This window comes from Pieris brassicae, chromosome 9, assembly GCF_905147105.1.
Source record: "Pieris brassicae chromosome 9, ilPieBrab1.1, whole genome shotgun sequence".
NCBI lineage: Eukaryota > Metazoa > Arthropoda > Insecta > Lepidoptera > Pieridae > Pieris > Pieris brassicae.
Window position 1 is genome coordinate 13,937,615 of NC_059673.1, and position 20,907 is coordinate 13,958,521.

Here is a 20,907-nt window from a genome sequence, read left to right on the forward strand (position 1 = left end):
TAAATATAAAACAGCATTTTGTGGAGCGCGTTGATGTCTTTTATTTGGGATTTTTGTATGAACGATATTACGAATGCATGTTTATGCATTGTTTGAAATATTTAACATTTATTTATGAGAACTCTTGGCAAATTTTACATCGTTAATTTTATATCTTTAATCGTAATAATTTAATCTGTTTCATCTGTATTATATATATTACCTGCTAAATATATTTCTGTTTTTGTAATTTATTTCTGGTTCAGCAATGTTACGTTTAAAATAAGTAAAAATAGTTTATAAATATAAATCTGGACAATTTATTTTCTTATTCTTACCCGGTCAAATAAATAATGTCTATTTAAAGCCGTGCAAGTAATACATAAAAGCTTTATGGCCCTCGGAATGGGCGATCTAGATAATAACGCAGTATAATTTTATTGTTTTTATTTTCTTAATACTTATTATTACGTGCAGTATCCTCAAGCACGTTGAAGTCTTTTATTTGAAACAACCGCGTGTGCCGAGACTTGTTTTTTAAACCCTATTTTTATCGTTTAATTACTAAAGAAATATATCAAGATGAGTTATGAACCGTTTTTTTAACATTTCCGCTGTATTTAATCTCTTCAAAAGGTTTTTGCGTACGCGGAAATATTGTTTTAAACCTTAAAAAATAGGTTTCATCAAAATTAATTGTCTCAGTGGTGAGCGAAGCGCATCAAAATATAGAGCATCGTTTGTATTGCGCAAGCGCATCGAAGCTTATCGTTCATACTGAAGACAAGTGCTCGGATTGCAAAAACCTATGGGCAGTCTAACGGGACAAAATAACATCTCGTCATAATTAAGCGATTTGTTAAATGTTTAAAACAATTTATAGAATTATATTTCCTGGTTTTAATTCAGCGAAAACCTTTTTTTATATATTTTGGTTTAATATATTCCATCGTATAATATATATTTCGTTTATTAATCGGCATTTATAATATTGATGCACTTGCGTGATGAATTGTCATTATTTATACAATTGTTCGTCTGCTTGCTCACGGCATATTTTAAGTTCGTGACTCCTAAATATTAATTTGGGACTGGTTACATACGAGGAATCTTTAATGGGTCAGCTACCCTTTGGGGGCTTTTTTTACGTTTTTTTAGAACGTGTACTTTAATTAAAACGACATACAAACGCGAGATAAACTTAATTATCTCATACCAAAGCAGAAATTGTGGCGTCCTTACGCAGCCACTGGAACCAACATAAAATATTTATAGACCAGTTATTGAACAGGATATACCGGCCAACCACAGGATCAAACATTTTTAATTAATATTAATTTTTACCAATTGTCTAATTTTTTTACGCTTCATGCGTATATTGTGTCATTTTTGTTAGATCTTAACTAAAACCTACCTTGAACTAGGTTCGTTTTAATAAATTGAATGTCGATCTTCACGTTCAAGTTCAAACAAATTCAACACCCAGTTCATGAACTTTTCACTGTTCGTTTATCACAGGCGAGCGCACAGTCCTCGGGGATGACGCGGTATTGGTCGCGAGTCGTGTCGCGGCCACTCTCCACGAGACACTGAACTTGCTGGAGTGCGCCCCAACGGTTATAACATAACACGTCTGACGTAACCTTAACCTTGCAAGAAGAAGAGGAACGAGCCGCCGAAGGACGGAGAGAGAGCGCGATAACCAGAAAGAAAGGGAAAGATAGTTACGCTCCAATCCGACAATCTTTGGCAATGTTAATTCGAAGTCGCTACGATTTTTACAAATAAAATTAATTACAGCCGTTAGTAAATTGATTATTTCTTTTCTGTATCGATTTACTTGAACTTTCATGAACCATTGAATTGCGAAATAGAAAATGCATGCGGTTCAAGTAGGTCGTGCCGATATAACCTATCGGCATATTAACTCTTAAGAATCGCTTATGCAGACGACCCCTGCTTTCTATGGGTCACAAGGACACGGCTGATTATTCACCAGTTTATCTCAAAACCTCACAAGCTAAATACATGTCGCTAATATTGCTTTCACTTACTCGTTTCAAACATTACGCTTTATTTCGCATTTCATTTTTGTTCTACGTGAATGTAATTTGGGTTGATGTTGTTTTTACTTTGGATATATATCTTTTTTCTTCTAAAATATTTATGTTTGAATTCGTTCCCTCTGAGTAATTCGTTGTATTCGAACTAAGGACTTACCTATAGCAAGGTGCTAATTAAGTTAATTTAATTGTTTTTACAAAATGTATGTAAAGCGAGCTAAAGATTAGAATATACTTAAAGGTAAGTGCATATCCTAAACAGCAACATTGTAAAATTTAAAAAAAGAATCATCTATAACTCACGATAATACAAATGGCGGTAATGACAGTCCGATAAGAATTTGCGTCATATTTTCTCACGAAATAATTGCTTACATCGCGCCGGTGTACATTACAGCTATAGATTAGAGTGTAAACTATTGTTTGAGATATTGAAAGAGGCGATGATATAGTGAACTTGAGATATAGCTATTAGAACTACTAGTTTTACGAGCTTCGAGCTTGTTGGTAATGCAGGAATATCTTATATTTTATCGACTGTAGTATAAAGCTTTTAAGTTACAAATTGTTTGTTGTGATTTTTCTTGTTTCTGATTGCAGTTTGTTTTGACTTTCTTAGCGAGAATTTTTATTTCAATGCGAAATGAAATACGTTTTGAATAACTTTAAGATGAATTCAATCCTTAATTAGCTAGCTATTGCGTTACAGGCCTTCAAGGCGTCAAGATGCTGTTTACAATTTCCAACGTCAATGAACTATCGTAAAGTTTACAGCCTTTAATTGAATTTCATTTATGTATCCCAGTAAAACATTTGATCGTATTTACGCTTGCTATTTTAAACTTAGTTTGGATTGCATATTTTATATAAAATTTTAAAAATATATATATATATTATCTCTCAATAAACAAGGAATAAGCTTCTGTTAATATTATTTTTGTCTGCCTAATGTTATTTTTTTAATTTGTGTTACTAAAACTTGAAATATGTCCTGTAAATTGCCATATGATTCTAAGCAAACATCTAATAATTAATTTGGGTTACAAAAATTTTAAAATAAAAACCATGACAGCGTTATTGGTATTCTAGAGGCACACCTGGGCTTTGCAATTTAAGAAGAATTTCAAAATTATTAGCTCATTTTTGTATCGGATAGTATTTTTTAATGAATTTTTTGTGATTGTGATAAAACTACATATGCTGTCGACACTTGTAGATACGTTCAAAGTATACAAAGTCGTAGTGCATTATTTTGTACTTTTTGTACTTCAGATTACATTATTTGAGTTTTAGTTAGGATACCTATTATTTAAATATAACATAGACGCCAAGGAAATTGTAGCTTCCTTACGGTGAAATAATTTTTACATAGTTTTGGAGCTAACAAACAAACAATTCCTTTTTTAATACTAGCATATTTTTACGTACGTCGCTGAGTCTTCAGTGTATCTTTGGGAATTTGTGAGCTCTATGAATGTTCATCCTGGCACGGAACACCGGTAAGGTAAGGTAGGGTGGACTCAATTTCCGCACTTAGTCCACGGAACACCGATAGAGTTGATGTTAGAAATGGCTTAATATATTTTTGTCCCACGTAATTCAACTCTATCGAAGTTGTATTGTACCTTAAAACGCTGACCAGGCAATTATCCATCATTAAATTCTTTTGAAGTTGCATAGTAAGCTTACATCCCTTGCTCGCTACGTACTCCCTAAGTTCAAATCGTCTGCACTGCTGACCTTTATTCAGTTCGTTAGTATTTCTATCAGCCCGCTCCATCAATCCGACCCGTATTTCCATACGTAATATTCTATTCGATTTGTACATTAAATTCTATTTAAGATTTACTGGACAGTTGACCAGCTTGTTTTGAAAGTACTGCAAATATTTCAATACTATCATAGGTCTAAAGGAAAGTTGAACATGACGTTACAATGAAATATTTTAGCATATCTGATTGGAGATTTGTGTTGGAATTTTGTTAATAGATTGTATGGTGCGTATATGGTATTCTCAAAATAATTTTGTATAAAAATGCACAAGTATGATAAGTGTTATATGGCTAATTATTTTATTAAAAACCCGAATAAATTTCCTCAACTTGGGAGGTCACTTAAATTATTTATTTAAACCGATAAACTATCCCAAACAGACTCATTATAGTGCTAATAAAATTTTGCCGGGAGTCGAACCTTACCTTATTGGTCAAGTTACTAAGCCCTGTATATTTAAAAATTTCACGATTTTTAACGGACATACGCGAAACGAGTTTGCACTCGATCCTTGAAAGTGTTCTATAAAAAAACGGAAGCGGTGAAGAACTTGTAATTCAACCTTCACGTAAACGTCTAAATGCTAAACCTATTACAGGACGAGAAATTTCTAATGGCGTTCAAAGCTGATTGAAGCCCTATCAGCACGATCAAGGATCAGAAATATCTCGAATTAGAGCAGTAATTTGATACGAGTGCTTTGGTATTTGCGATTGCATCGTAACGAAATGTTTTAATAGTGCGTTTATGTCTGATTTCCTTTTCGCCGTTAAAGTTATAATGTAAAGACTGATAAGAATACGGATTTTGGGTGGTCGAGATGTCAAACGAAAGACGTTTGATTGGGTTATCGTGTTTCGTGCATTGTCACTGAGCTCGAGTCAAATAAGCATTAAGGGTGACCTTGTCGCTCACAATTTCCCTAGGTGAACTTCGTTATATATATATATATATATATATATATATATGTGTGTGTATAAATATGACAGTGACAGACATTTACAAATATATTTTCCCGGGGACAAATCAATAATTTATCCACTACAGCACTTGTCATAACGATTCCTTTTTGCCTCGAACGTAATCACTCTCTCATATTCTTTTTGTACAGCGTAATAACAATTTTCTAAGTAAGATTTTTTAAAACCACATGCATTATTACGTCACATTCTGATACTAATAATATCTGATATTCCCAACCATCAATATATCTGAGCTCGTTTGTTACATCTACTTCCTTGATTTTCTATTCACACGCTCCAGGCCCTATTCCAATCAACTGTACGATTTTTAATGTTCTACGGAAGCATAAAACGTATGTAGTGTGTATTTGTTTCCTGTAAATGGCCTTCCTTATTATGTTTAAAATTAGATGTCTTTGTACAAACTAAAAATATTCGTTGATCCCCGATATATGTTCTAATATATTCATGTATGCTTTAATCAAATTCCTATTAATTTATATTATAATTTATGGATCCGTTTTATTTATAGGCAAGTGTGCCTAACAGGCATTTGGGTCATAGAAATGCTGGTTTCATCATGCACAGCAGGGTTTGAACTCACGACCTCAGGTTTGAGTTCAGAGAGCCACTTTCAGCAGGCTAATACTGTAATAATCTAAATAACGTTGAAACTTACCAACAAAATTTTATGCCCGATTAGTTCCAGATTGATTTGAGGAAGCGCAGTCGCCTTTTTTAGCTTCCGTTTGGATTTATGGTAATTTTATTTAAAATTTTACTTAATGGCTTAGCACTTATTTTTAATATTGCAAAGCTTTAGAGGTAAACGCCCTTATATTAGTGCCTGTAGGTGCGAATAAAAAAAATGAGGAAGGCAAAATTTTTGATGGAATTACCGCAAGTAAAAACTAGACTTAGATATATTAAACTTATCCCGGTAATTGACCCTATTTGAAAGTTCATAAAAACAAATCGCGGCAGAAGCAAACGTTTGAAATTTAAGATACATGAACTCATCAATCTTGTACGACCCCGTCTTGTCGTAATTAGTTGTTTGCTGAACATTAATTGATATACTTGTATTACTTGTGCAAGTTTTTGTCTAAGCAAATCGAGCTCCGCTCTTGTGGGAAGGCAATAAAGCGATTTGCAAAACTTCATTAATAATACTTGAAGTTGCCGATGTTGGGTAAAGTCTGTAAACTTGAACACTGAAAGGACAATTATATTGCCATGATAATGTTTTGTTTCCTCAAAACCGATGCAATCGACAACCTCAAATAAATAAAACTCTTTGTTTCAAGGTGTTTACTGACTTTAATCATTTAAAAGAGGCGCTTTTAACATAAAATATGTGGAGTAGTGGAGTTTCGACGATGGACTAACAATAAACTGTAACTTATTTATTTCTTCAAACTAAATGACACATCTGTAACCTATACATGTCGACCTATCGGTTATAAACAGAAACGAGAATGTTATATTAGAATTTATGGAGAATCCAAGGGAAAAATTGACATTTTACAATTTAATGTCTACTCTAAGATGTGTATAAACATTTTTACTTCTAATTATTAACTAATGCTAACTCTCGAATCCGAAATATATTTCTCTTAGATTCCAACCTGAGCTATAAGCAAATTTTAAAAATATTCTAATTTCCGGTTCATATGTCAATCCAGGCTGAAGCGTTGTTATAGTGTACACCATGTGTATCACAAACATATGATTATCATGCAATTACGATAGAAATAGGTTTCAACACGACTCTGATACCAAAAGATATGCCATTACACCTAATTGCTAGGTAATTATCGGCTATTGTGGTGCGCAGTGGCGGTACCACATTCTATGAAATTTCCGTTTTTAATACACAAAATCGTGCGTACACCAGTCATTTGTGGTCTAAGCTGATATAGCATGATTGGTTTTATCAAAACAGGATAAGTATTGTGCGATAATTTCCGCATTGTCTAGAGTAATAAAAGCGAGATTAAATTACGGGTAATAGTGCTTTACATATAAGATAATTAATTAATATGATTTTTTTGTAAGCTTTAAGCAATAGATCGTAAAACAAAAGACCTACCAATAGCGCATTTTGTTACATAGTGATGGATTTATAACATTTTTAGTCCAATGTCCAACCATTATACCAGTTATAGTCTAAATAATTTCAGCCAATTAAAAAAAATTGCCATGTAGTAAATGTTTTTCTTTATGCCCTTATTTGAATATACTAACCTGCACATTATATTACAAGTTTTAATCATATCCTTTCTCCGTTAGACAATTAATTGGACAAGGAGGCTGTAGTTACTTCAGACAATGTAATTTACTGCAATTTATTACTAAAATATATAAAGGCTTCTGTATCAGAAGCTTGGTAATTTTAGATTAAATTCTAATAACTCAAACACATTTTACTAAGGCATAAACTTTTGTTACGCAATACACGTACATATATAATGCCTGCATAGTTCTCTATATAGACATTTTGGCTATGGTGACTTTTTTAATAAAGCTGGGGGCAAACGGGAAGGAGGCTCACCTGATTAAGTGATACCGCCGCCCATGGACACTCAATGCCAGAGGGCTCGCGAGTGCGTTTTAAACTGTGATTTCGGGTAGCCTCAGTTCAAAGTAGTAAAGTTATTAAATTAACTATGTTCGTAAACTAACGAACTATTTTATCTGTACTTTAATAGGCTTAGTTATTAAATACTAATTGATTGATAAGATCTTCTTTAAATCGAACGAAGATAATTTTAAATTCAATTTAAGTATTAAATTTTAGTAAACGAGTTTTTATCCCATAACTTAAAAAAATATTGTAAGGTAATTAAAAGATTAACCGTTACTCAAATAAATTAAATATTAATTTGATATTGTTATCACGTCATTTATACTCATGTTTTGGCTAATTAATTAAAAATTTATTACCATACAAATCGTTAACGAATAGCTCAAGTTTATTTATGATTTAAAAGTTAATGACCTTCGAATATAAGAGGAATTATGAAAAAAGATTGTATCAAGTACTGTACAGATAAAGCCTAGCGTTTTTCCGTTTTTTAAAAAAAATAAGTTTTTAATAATAAGACAGCTTCAATCCGTTCAAAAAGTGTTTTTCTTAAGCCTAGCGCTATCAAGAGCGTACTATACCTATTAATTAGTTATCTATTTTATCAAGCCTCAAATATCTGTATTGACTTGACTTTTGTAGTCAGTTTCCTGTGCCTAACACAAGTCGACGAGGCTTAGATCTAATGTTAAAGACATTTCGATGTTTTCTTCGCCGTATACACAATTGTTACTTACGCTTCATTAAAGCCAGTTATACATGACATTCTTAACACAAGTGAAACGTAAAATTTGGTTTATGATTGTTAACAGCTACACTCTACAGTAGTATGTTTTGATTTAACAGTATTTCAAATTAAACGGTTCATTTAAATGTTAAATCGTTGTAATAAATAAATATACTAATTATTAGAGTCGTTTAATCACTGTAAAAAGCGTACAAATGATGGGCACATAACGAACAGAAAGCACGAAGTGTAATAATTTAACTTAGCTCGTGAAACTGACACGTTAATTGTTTTTCCAAGTAAAGAAATATATTCTATTTTTAAATATGTACTTTACGAAAGTAGATAAGGAGTAAACGAGTGGACAATTTCGATATTATTAATAACATATGATTTCTATATGAAAATATTTAAAAAAAACAACTAAAAGTAAACAACTAGTAACAACTTTATTTAAGTAAATAATGGTTAACAATTCAATCACCTAAAATAATTATAAAAATAACGTTATTTCATCAAAGTTCTTAAAAACAATAATATAATCTTTTCTTATTTTAAACCGAAAATGTTTTTGTAAAAAATAATGTGGCAATTAAAGACAAGCTCTTTTTCCACAGACTAACAAACTTAATATTACATTTAAAACGTCAGTTCTGACACATGACAGATAATTAACAATCTAAAAGAAATATAATTATTCCTTTATATACATAGCTAAAATGCTTTTCAGTTCCCTTCAATGCGTTTGACCCATCATGATTAATGCTATTCTTAGTAGCACTAGATTGTAATATAGTATATAAGAATTAAATAGTTGTACGGTTATAAAGATTGTACATAACCAGCTATTATATCTCCGTCCAGACACGTCTTTATACTTCAATGTCGTATCTCGTTTATATGTTAATTTATTTTGTGCATACAATACCCGTTTTAGAGTCAATTTTCACGGTCTTTCTTAGCATTCTTATTAAATGCAGACAGGCTAATACATAAATACGATATGCGCGGACGGAAACAGTTTTTACTTTGACTGTTTGACATACTTTGCGAGACGTAGTTTAAATACATTAAAAGCTAGCTATATTAATTATCGAGGGGTTTAAGCGTTTTTATTTATAGATAAATTTATTAATAAAAAAATGTATGACCAGTATCGAACTTGTGATTAAGTAACCTTGAGGCTATAAGTTTAATGCCAGAAAGTGGATGTATATTTGCGCAATTTTGGTGAAGATGTGGGAAAACTCGATGTGAAAATGCCAGGCACAAAACACGGATGACCAACTTAAAAAAAAGAAAGATTGGGTTGTAACGACTCTGAATTATAAATTAAGTAGTCACAAATAATTATTAAAATTAACAATAATAAAAACGAATCCCTATTTCCCTTGGTTACGGCATCACGCGTGAACGGCTGGACAAATTTCGCTCATTCTTTTTTTGTTGTCTTTGTTATTGTCAGGAGCAGGTTTTTATGAAAGAAAAAATTAAGAAAAGTGCGCGGAAATTTTAAGAATACTTAACAACCATATTAAGTAATCCTAACTTTAGTTACGATAAAAAAAATTTGTTCCAGTGCATAGCGCTTTTACCGTGCAAACTTTTTTAATGTATTATTATGGCGTTTGATATAACATTGCCAGTATGCGTGCAGCAAATATCGTCAAAGAGGACTTAAGAAAAATGAATATCGTATAGAACAAATGCTTCGACTGGATTTATTATATTGATAATCAATATTCATAGTTAATACAGGACAACGTCTGTCGGGTCCGCTAGTTAACAATAAAATTCAGCGGCCCTACAGCCCTTGGTCTTGACCTCAGATTTCTGTTTCGTGATCTTTTCTCTAATATGCGGGTAGGTGATTAGCCTTCTGTGTCTGACACACGCTATCGACTGATTGGGTCCTAAGCATGGCGGTATTCAAAAACCGTACAGGCGGGTGCTAACTAAAGGCACATTGAAAGTCCATTAGCGCACATCTGGTGTTTGAACCTACGACCACAGGATTTAAGTGTCGCAAACCACTGGGCTGACACTGCTCTCATTTTAAATTGAAGTCTTGATATGTTCTATATCTATGGATCTACGATAAAACGTCATATTCGTAACGCCAAACTTTTAACAACAAAACTTTCTTCGTAATAAATCGTATTTTTCACGTATCTAGTAAGGAACTAAAGAAATCCTGTTGAAAGTGTTGTTAGTCACCGCGTATGCGAGAAGCACACATCAATTTTACTTTTACACAGCTGTCCCACAGTATTCGCCTCACGATCCGGGCCGCGCGTGCTGACATGACACTTGCTCAAAACTTTACATCTGTTCTCACTGAACTGTGGTAGCGTGAAATTAAATAAAACATAGAAATGTAGACTTGACTTAGAAATTTATGTGCCTAGGTGAGATTTATGGTTTACGAACGATCCCGTTGTCTCTCGCGGAGCGGTTTACTTAGCGTTAGAAATGTTTTGACACTGTCCGAAGCATTTTATTTTGAGTTTTATAGCACCGGGTAGTAACACCTATTTTGTTACTGTCTATGTATAAAACCGTGTCGATACTACAAATGAAAACCATAAGTATAGATCTCGCAAAATAAGAAATAATCTGTGTTCTTTGAGAATATAGTTTCTGACCTCTCGACTTGCTAACTTCACTACACTCTGCGATCTCAAATACATACAAACCTGTGCAAAGGATGTATTTGTATATTTGCCTTCTCATTATTAAAAATTAACGAATACTGCGGTTTTTTACTAATAATGTTACTTTAATAGCCAGTGATAACTCTGCGCTGTATTATATATTTAAAAAAAAAATAAAAATAAAACTGTGGCATTAAATCACTTAAGGTCTCAGATTTTTGTACCTGCTCCATTATCATTTGTTAATTTAATAAGGAAAGGAAAAGGAAATAAGCTTACTGTGCGACGCACGCCGTCGACTTTTTGGGTCTAAGGCAAGCCGGTTACCTCACGATGTCTTCCTTCACCGTCCGAGCGAATGTTAAATGAGCACGTAGACATAAAGTTTTGGTGGACAGCCGGGGTCGAACCTACGACCTTAAGGATGAGAGTCGCACGATGAGGCCACTAGGCCAACGCTGTTCTAATAAATATATTTGCTGAAACCAACTAAGCAAAGTAAATATATGTACCGCAGTCTTATTTCCGGCTCATTCTTAATATTATTTTTATCTAACGACAAAATAGGCAGGCAAGTTGCAAGGATTTATGTGCAGCGATAATTGGGTTTAGCCAGAATCATTGCATCCCTATAACAGGAAGAGCCCTAACAATTTCCTTATAGATCAATAAATACTAATAACTAAGAGTAAACTTGTACCCCGCAAGAATTATATAACACTCGTTACCGAGACAGTCTAGGCACCTAACGGTTAACTTAATTATATAAATGAATAATTATTAAAATGATTAATTAGATTTGTAGAATTTATTTTAAATTGCAGTGCTATAAACGACAGGAAGACTCTTCGCCGTAATGTCCTATTGGTAGTTAAAGTATTTCAACGTACAGATGAAAATAAAGCAAGGGAATAGAATTAATTAGTAGCGAACTACATGGAATAACTTCTCATTAATTTTAACACGCGTGCCTTTGCGAGGAATTTCTAACTATACGGCAAATGTGCGGTTTTCAAATCTTTAAGACGTCAAGATTTGTTTGAAGTATCTTCTGTTTAGCTATAATCATTATTTTTTCTTTTTTCTTTTCATAAAACTTTTCCATTTTTATTATCTTTTGTTAAAATAGCTTTTACATATTAAGAAAAACACTTTTTGAACGGTTTAAAGCTATGTTTCGCGTGCTTTTCATGTCAAAAGTATCATTTAACACCTTTTGTCTTCAGTCACCGTGACTACGCACGCTGAAAAGCACGCGAAACGTCGGAAAAAATTTAAAATTTGTAAATAATTGTTAGTTTTTATAATAATACATAGCTTTAATCCGTTCAAAAAGTGTTTTTCTTTTCCATTTTTACTTTACTCTTTCTCACACTATATGACTTCTGTGATCAAAGCACGGATATTTAAGAGATACTATATTTAACGTACCCTTATTCTAAATATGCTCATATGCTCATATATATTCGTTATCCGTTCACATTTTTCTAATCATTTGTGTCCAATTTGCCTAAATGAATTTAATTTTGCAGTTAGTCCCACTTAAGATTTATTCTATAAAGGTCCTTAGAAACTCACAATCATAGAGACTACCCTATTTAGTTGACATTCATCTGACCTTAAATTACGATTATCTTCAAGTTTGATGTGAGATCCGTGGGTTGATCCGCACAGACAATACAATTACAGTTATATCAGAATCTGTGAAGCTTATGTTTTGATATTTCCTTCTACAGTTCTGATTAGGGTCACGGGAAGATTTATCAGTCGACCAACGTTTTAACTTCTCGTTATACGCGTAACGGATTTGTTTTTGGACTCTAATTAATTAGGGCTCATATTGAAAGAAATATTGGTGCACAGTTAGGATTTGAACTAGAAGCACGGTGTTAATAACTGCCTAATTTAGACAATAGCAAAATTCCAATGTATATAAGGATTGTTTGTTCCAGTTTCATTATCACAAAATGCCAGTCTGCGAATGTTTAAGCTTACTTTAACACGTACTGAATGTTATATTTCTTACTGGCAAATAGGTCGTCGTTAACAGCATACGTGCTTGTAACCATATATTTATTGAATAAAATACTTCAATATAATAATTTTCTTAACGTGCTAATATAGAAAATACTCTGTAGTTAAGGCAAGTTGTGTTAACGTAAAACATGTTATATGTTTTACAAATTTTTAAATAATTAACTTTCCTATTTCGTGTTTTAACGGCTAGAATATTTATGAATGAACAAGGTTTTTATTTCAAATGAAAATGAGAGTTAATATAAAATTATTATAACATTGATGCTGCAGTATCTCGTCATTTATTGGCGAAGAGCGTATACTATATGTATTAAGCAGGAGTTATTAATAATTAATAAAAAAAATATAAAAAAAATCACTGGCGCTGCAACCCATCTAGGTGTGGGTCTCAGATTTCTGATTCTGTTTTATGATAATTTGTTAATCTAATAGGGAAGTAGGTGATCAGCCGTCTGTGCCTGACACATGCCGTCGACTTTTTGGGTGTAAGGCATGCCGGTTTCCTCAGAATTTTTTTCTTCACCGTTCGAGCGAATATTAAATGCGCACATAATAAGAAAATCCATTGCTGCACAGCCGGGATCGAACTTACGACCTCAGGATTGAGAGTTGCACGCCGAAGCCACTAAGACAACACTATTCAATATCTTAATAAAAGCGTTGGTAATAAAATTTGTAAGTTTTAAATTTTAAAATATGTTTTTAATCTTAATGCATCAGCCCGTAAAGATTAATAATAATTGCTTGAACTTATTTTTTTTAATATAAATATTCTTTTACAGGTAAGACGACGACAAATATTTATCTGGATTAACATTGTGAGTACTTAATGTAATTGGTTGACACACTTTGCTTGGAAAGTTACAAATTTATTACATTGATATAAGCTTCTTAAGTGTAGAAAACGACTAACTTTCATGGTCTTGATAAACCGCGTCTGGGGTTCAATTCTCAGCGAAATATTTTTTACCACAAAAAATAATGGTCGATAAAGAAATGAATCTATCATTTCTCATTCTGTGATGACGGATCTCAACAGCGTTAGACGTCCTAGTAATTGTAAGCTAGAATATTTAATTACGTTTATTTATTTGGAATAATTACAAAAGCGTTTATTATTAAATTTTTATGTATATAAGCAAGTTCGAATAATATCTCATTTTTACTGAGTACAGCCTGACATGTTGATGTAAATGTTATTCCGGTTAAAAAAAGATTATCAAGTCGTAATTTTTGACTGGAGATAAATGAATATTTTAGTTATAACATTATAATTAGACTGATTTTGTTATTCATACACGGTTTATGTTCCTGTGATTCTTGTTTGGGTATTCATCCGGGTCTTATATCCAATGTACAAAATACTCATTTAATTGAATTAGACAGGGTGTGTGTACTTATGTACACGCATTAGAAGTTATACATACTTCTTTGGCGTAACAATATAAAAATATTTTTAAAATTTTTATCTTTCGCCTCATACTACGTTTATAGAAAAACTGCACTATCAATAGAATAATTGTATTTAATACATTGAAAGTTTTATTACAACGCATTATCTAGTTAAATAAAGTTTATTTAAATCTCGCAAAAAAAAAATTCTGCATAACTAAAGAAATTGACATTTTTTATTTTAAAATGTTGACTATGCTAACTTCAGAGTGTCGGTTATTTGTGACGGTGTGCGTGCGCATCTTAAAATCTTACTCTCATAATTTTTCGTTAACGCTCCAAAAGAAGCAACTTCAAAAATACGTAGTGACATACACGTACACGTAGGTAGTTATTACTTTTATTTATTTAATACTTTATTGATAATCCACATCTTTTTTAAAACATTATATTTACAATTTTTAAATAAAAACGCCAAAACGGATTACACCATATACACGAAGAATATATAATAGCCATAATAATATTCCAATAATATGTCGGTTAAACTATGTGTGGAAAAGTGTAAGTATGTGTACATTTTTAGATTTTTAGATCGAAGAATGATCTTCTTCTTTTCTTGGGAGGGTTTCTTTAACAGAATTATATTATGCTAGAATTATTCAATGCATAGATGAGCCCAAATCCTGTACTCAATTAACTACTGTTACCATTTAATTACAAAAATATATAAAAATCTAAGTGCCACATCGAAATGACTTGTACCAATATTTTGGATGTGTAATGTTTGTGTACAAAGACTCATAATTTAATTGGAAGTATCTTAATTACATCGTGCTAGGTGTAATAATAGAGTCGAAGTCAACTGCGCGGCAAAATGATTTATCATGATTGTAACGAGATGGTATCAGGACTGATAGCTGCTATTCTCACGCTTTACAATATCTGGACTTAAGAAACACGTTGTTTTCTAGCGGTGATCAAATTAAAAACAATGTCCTTCCTTGGTGAGTTACACAGGCCTTTTATAAAAAAAATAGAGAACTTTATCAAAATAAAGAAAAATAAGTAAAATTATATTAAGATAAATAAGTATATTCTAACATATAGTCGACTAACCACATATGCATAATAAAAATAGTCGCACCGTTATAAGAACAACAAATATTAATTCTCAACAACAGAAGTCAACCAAAAACCTCAAGCAAACATTGTAATGAGGTAAATGAATTTGACATTCTTGGGTTGGCAATGTTGTATATTTATAGGCGTAGTAATTGATTCCGTTCGCGAAGTAAATATTGCAACAGACCTATCATTAAAAAAAAAATTTCTTGTGTCGCTATAAATTTAGTTTCCAAGAGTGGACTTATCGTCTAAGATTCATAATTAAATAGAAATCTGATTTGTCTATCGAAACGCTTGTAATTTGACTCTGAATTTGACTTGATTTGATAGGGCGTAAGTATGGTTTTACTTGGCTTTTAAAGCTTACATAATACCTTAACGTTGTTCCTCGTAAAGAATAACGTAAATATTTGAGCGATAATTATTGATGAACCTTGCCGAGCTTTTTATTTCTGTTTTGTATTATACTTATTATTATTATATGACATTCTCTTGAAAACCGTTAAGATACTAACACACTGGATCAGACAAATTCACTCCACTTTCCATTTTTCATCGGTCATTTTCTTGAACAGACAACGTCTAAGTGCAGGTGGTTCGCGGAACTAAATGTAGAGCACCAAGGCTGTGTCGATAGCCTACTTGATCTAAATTATGTCAATAGATCGCATATTTTTTAATAGACCATTCGATATATTTGTATAATTCAACCGGTATTTTTAAAGAGCGTAGGCTTTTCCGTTTTAACGGTGATATTTTATAGTCTTTTAAGAATTAATGTATGATGTTCTATCTAGGTCTTATTTAATAGATAGCTGAATGAATTTATTAAAGTACACAGCATTATTTATAGTGCGTTTTCTATATAATTTACAGTATATGTATTCTAAATATATGACAAAGGCGGTGAACATAAATTTTACAAAAAATAATAAAAATACACTTCTAAGTTTTGTTTTTTAGAATCATTTCTTTGTTGTCGCAATTTATACAATTAAATTTAATTTTGGTTATCTATATACAATTTAGAATATGATATGAATAAGGAAATACTTTTTATGACCGTTGATTTTATTTTAAGTTTATCCTAAATAAGTATGTTTCACTATCATTATTCATTATGAATTTTCGACTTCGATAACGCTCTAAATTCAAACAAGATACTTTATCATTACACATTACATTACACTTTATTATCTTTTTTATAAACATAATATAAGCCCGTTATATTTTTATCTAGTCATCTGCATATAATTTCGTAAATAAATCATAATAAAAAGAACACTTTATTTATATAAGAATATCACAAAACAATGAAATGTAATGTGTAAAATGGTGGTTTTCCTGCAGAAAGCAGTTTCTCCCAAACAACTCAAAATAAAATTGCCTTAAACAAAACATTTAAATCTCTACTGAACTATATACTATTAATAAAAAATACAAGCATAAAATACAGTTAAATTATTATTAGAATTTACTGGTAGAATTGTCTTTACCGGTAAGACCTCTTTAGACTATATATAGTCTGCTTAATATATAAGGCTATATCTGTCGGTGAGAAGAAACATTATTCTCATGACAATGGTAGTAGTTGACACTAATCCACAAACAGACGTTTGTGACACTAAAATAAAAGAAAGCGTGACGTACAGCAGGACAAGTGCCGCATATGGTAAAAACTGGAGCCCTTGTAGTATAATCAACGGCCTTCAGGCAGTAAAAAAATATAAAAAAACTTCGTTCTATTTTTAAATATGCGAGTCTTGCTATGTAGAATGTAACATTATTTTTAAATAAAAAATATTTCTATAGACAACTTTTCTTTTGTTTCCTTTTTTAAAATAGAAATAATTTTTACGGTAAATTAATCTGTAGAAATGACGTTGAAGAAACTGAAGTATCGGGAATTCCGATCAGTTTTGGCTTAGAGTTGTTGTGTTGAACTCTAATATCTATAAAGCTCATATTATAGAGAGCCCATCTGTATATAATTTACTATCAGTATCAAGTACATATTGGTACACACACATCACAAGAATACAGGTCATTTTTCTAGTAAAGACTTTTTATGTAGTGCCTTTTAAACTCTAATTGAATATATGATTAATTTTAAAACTTGTTCGTTCACCACTCTCAGGAATATTTTTATAGATTGACGTGTCAAGTGATTGCCTCAGCTGCGAAAAAGAAAAAATGCAGAACTAAGCTAAATTAGTGCTTATATTTGTACCACAGTGATCTAGAGAAAAGTTTATTAATCAATCAAAAAGAAAACACGACAGACGCAATACAAATACAAGATATATAAACAAAAAAGTCGTTTTGTATAAAAACTATGAGTAACACAACTAAAATAAAATACAAATAATAGACACAAGTTTAAATAACAACAACTATTTAAAAAACACGAAAACATGTCAATATCAATATTGAATATTTATGGGAATTACACATTATATGCATTGCACATAATTTACTTAACATTAGATAAAATCAACCAAAAATAATGACATAATTATGTGTTTTCAAATTATTTTATTTCCATCGATATAATACATGATTTAGAGTAACTACTGGACTATTCCCGGCTCTCATATAGAATACTGACGATTCAAAAATAAAAAAATTAAAAGTTCTATTGAATACGTACTTTGACTAATAACTTTTGTGAGAGTTTACCTATGAAGAGTTTACCTCCAAACATTATTTACATTCAATTTAAGTTCGGACGTAAAGTCGATAATTCCCACCATAGAGTCACGTATTACCATAAATATGAACTTCAATACAAAAAAGCTATTTGTATAATCCCACAGGTCTTCTATTATAGAAATGGTCGTTCAGTCGCCTACACAATCTTAATCGAGGACATTATACGCAAATTCTCGATAGTGTTATGATAATTTATAAACTTAGGTTTTTCAAATAGCCAGTGAGATATTGCCAACATATTATCGAATTACTTACAAGCATTCGATCACGTGTTCTTGTGTTATATACATCTGTTTGTTTGAACCCTTTGTACAAAAAATTATTTACTTTTACACTAAATTTAGTTCGTTTGCAAATGTTAGTATGTACATAATTACATATTGTTTTCATGTTCTTTATATTAATATTATTTTGATAAAGAAACATATCAGAATGAACTTAGTAGACTAAAATTGGGACGACTGATGGTGACGTGTATCTCGTTCGTATATACATATTAAGTTTCTCATGTAAATTAAAATACATTTTTGATATTGAGAACTAAAGTTCTGTAAACATTAGTGTAATATTTATTCTAGTATTGTCATCTAATTGCAGTGTTGGCCTAGTGGCATCAGCGTGCGACGCTCATCCCTGAGGTCGTAGGTTCTATCCCCGGCACCAATGGATTTTCTTACTATGTGCGCATTTAACATTACCTCGGACGGTGAAGGAAAACATCGTGTGGGAACCGGCTTGCCTTACACCCAAAAAGTCGACGGTGTGTTGTTGCGCCATTGATTATTATTATTGTCATCTAATTATGTAATTCTGTATCGTTTAGAGAAGATAGAATAGCTAAACTTTATATAAAAACACCGGTGACCACTTTACATCAGACAGAACAGGTCCGTATCAAAATTTCATATTTTATATAGAAACATTCTTATTACACGATTAAAAAACCCTACCACGCCATGTAAAATCTTGCCATAAAATATATACTTTTTTCAAGCACTCGTTTTTATAATGAGCACTTTAATTACAAGAGATATATCTGTTTAATTATCACAAAAGTTCTCACCGTATGCAATACTCAGCTTAATTTTATTTCAAACTATAAAGTCTAGAAATAGAAGTGTTGTAAGACAGTTAAATACTTTTATAAACGGCTTGACACCGGTTTTATACTGTATGAAAATAAGACTATGTCGAAAGCTTTTTACCGTTTTTAAGCTTTAAAATAATTTAAACCTGCTAAACAGTGGTAAGTAAATAAAAAACAAGAACAGTGTGTCTTCCCCTTAATCGGGACTCAGGGTGTTATCGGACACCTTCTTAAATATCCTTATCAGTAAATTATATTAGATTTAAATTACTTATTAGTATTCAGTTGGGCTGGATCGTAATGTTTAATTATGTCTTTGTGAAGAGATAATTTATAAAAAATAAGATAGTGAATAATGAAAAACTAATAACGTAACATCCTGGTACTTTTACAATACGTTTTGGATTAGAAAATATTAATAATTGAAATTGAAATCTTTCTTGTTTTTTTAAACTCTTACCATCCGTTTTATATTTAAAACAAGAAGACTGTTAAATGTTTATTTATTTATTAACACTTGGTTGCATTACAATATTAAAATTGAACATAATTAAATTAAAAGGAGGGCACTGGCGGATTTATCTCTTCCACTGTGAGAAAAAAAAACAATTAGATCACCTCATCTAATTGTAACCAAACTAAAGTAACAAGTGTACAGGTACAGATAATTTAAGATCAGTCTCACGTAAGTATTTTGTTTGTCGAAACACTTTTTGTTTAGTATATTCAAATAGTGTTCATTTGCGCTGAGATCGCGTTGATAAGTTGTTATCTAAATATGGTTTGTATTGCGGGTGCGCAGGGCATAAAAATAGCTTAAGAAATAAACTCTTATTTTTACCTAAGTATCGCACACAAACGGCTTTCGTTAAAAATAATTAAACCAGATTTATCCGATAAGAACTGTATTTTATATAAACTTCTTCATCGTAGTGTGAATGTAAAATGGTTTGATTTTAAATAATATTTACATGAAATAATTAAAAAAGTGTGCTAATGCTCTGCAGTTTTAACTCAATGCATCAATAAAATCAACATTTTTTTAAACATTGAACTTAAGTAGTACCAGTATATTTCAAGAAAATAAACTCTGTAAAAAGTTGTTCCGTACGTGTTTTACTGTAGGCACGTTAAAAAAGTTTTTAATTACCTGTCGTTTTATGCAAAATAATTAATTTCGGATAAAACCTTAAAATTCTGAAACGTGAGAATCGGCTGATTTTAATATTTAAACCGAAAATAATCTTTTGCACGTTCAACGCAAAACTGATTTATAGATTCCAAGTGGGTCAAACAAATGTTACTTGCGCCAATTGCAGACGTTTTTTCACTTACTTAATTGTTAGTCTCTATATAAAATTAGCGCAGTGTAGTGTGAAGTCTGCGGGTGTTAATTATATTCAATTGTTAATGCTCTCGCTCAAACTATAATAGAAATCAATCAATAAAGAGAGCGATGCGCAAAAAATCCGCTAACCAAACTTTTGTAATATAACATCGACTCATTCATTATTATTGGAAAGGTGGCTATGAAACGCTACACTCACGCCATATTAAGCGTATTCAGAGCACCATCACCAAATTAATAGATTCAGTGCAAGACAAAACAAAAAAGGTGTACATGTTATTGATAAAAAATATTAGAGTGGAAATTCGTTCGATGACACGTACTTGCGCAGTGGCCGGTGAGCGACGGCTTCTGACAAATGTCAATGGCACGCCAAACCGTTACGCGATCTCGCGTTCGCTAAATTAATTCACCAATCTCCACAAGATGTGATCCTTACGACTGTTTGGCTATTTGCC

The 20,907-nt window shown here is 31.7% G+C and overlaps 2 protein-coding genes across 5 annotated transcripts in view; one reads left to right on the forward strand and one right to left on the reverse strand.

Moving 5' to 3' along the window:
- LOC123714704 overlaps window positions 1–1,576 on the reverse strand; it is a 39,961-nt gene extending 38,385 nt beyond the window's left edge. Inside the window, exon 1 of the mRNA XM_045669096.1 lies at window positions 1,394–1,576. The gene's annotated coding sequence lies outside the window, so the exon portion shown is untranslated. The remainder of the gene's footprint in view (window positions 1–1,393) is intronic.
- LOC123714705 (autophagy-related protein 16) overlaps window positions 1–20,907 on the forward strand; it is a 162,111-nt gene that overhangs the window by 56,662 nt on the left and 84,542 nt on the right. The gene's annotated exons all lie outside the window — the stretch shown is intronic.